Source organism: Vombatus ursinus, unplaced genomic scaffold, assembly GCF_900497805.2.
Source record: "Vombatus ursinus unplaced genomic scaffold, bare-nosed wombat genome assembly UNPS02000051.1, whole genome shotgun sequence".
Lineage (NCBI taxonomy): Eukaryota > Metazoa > Chordata > Mammalia > Diprotodontia > Vombatidae > Vombatus > Vombatus ursinus.
The window spans coordinates 1-592 of record NW_020939829.1 but is presented as its reverse complement, the minus strand read 5'-3'; the positions used below and the strand labels follow the sequence as shown (position 1 = coordinate 592).

At 48.5% G+C, this 592-nt stretch overlaps 1 non-coding gene across 1 annotated transcript; it reads right to left on the bottom strand.

Moving 5' to 3' along the window:
* Nucleotides 1-472: 472 nt before the first annotated feature.
* On the bottom strand, nucleotides 473-544 carry TRNAM-CAU. The gene has a single exon. It is a non-coding gene; the product is annotated as a tRNA-Met (tRNA).
* Nucleotides 545-592: the final 48 nt, after the last annotated feature.

Below are 592 nucleotides of genomic sequence, written 5' to 3'. Positions count from 1 at the left end.
TTTGGCCTAATCGGACTGGTGCCTCCAGCCCAGCTCTTACCTCCAAAGGTCTTCAATGTCTTCTTATAGAAGACTCTGGGAGTCTTAGCAGTAGCGTTTCTGAGCGGGGGAGATGGTGAAACTTTTCCTGGGGTGCTCTTGTCGAGTCAAACTGGAAGGTCAGCTCTAATAGCACTAGAGAGCTAACATTAAAGATTTCCAGGAGGGAAAGGTTGAGCTTGGGCTGGCACACTAAGCTGAGTCTTCCCAAACCATAGGATCCTAGATTTAGGGCTGTGACCTTGGAGATCATGGAGGCCAACTCCTCCATTTTCTAGATGGGGAAACTAAGGCAGAAAGAGAGAGGTTCAGTGACATGCCCATGGTGCACAGATAGCAACTGTCAAAAGTGAAGATTCAACCGATGTTTTCTTGACTCCAGTATTCCATCTTCTGCTCCAGCTAGTTAAAATAAAGTTTGAAAAACCATTTTTAGCAGAGGATGGTTTCGATCCATCGACCTCTGGGTTATGGGCCCAGCACGCTTCCGCTGCGCCACTCTGCTCTCCTGACGGCCGGCCTCTAGCAGTTGACCTCAAGAAGGTTTTACCGT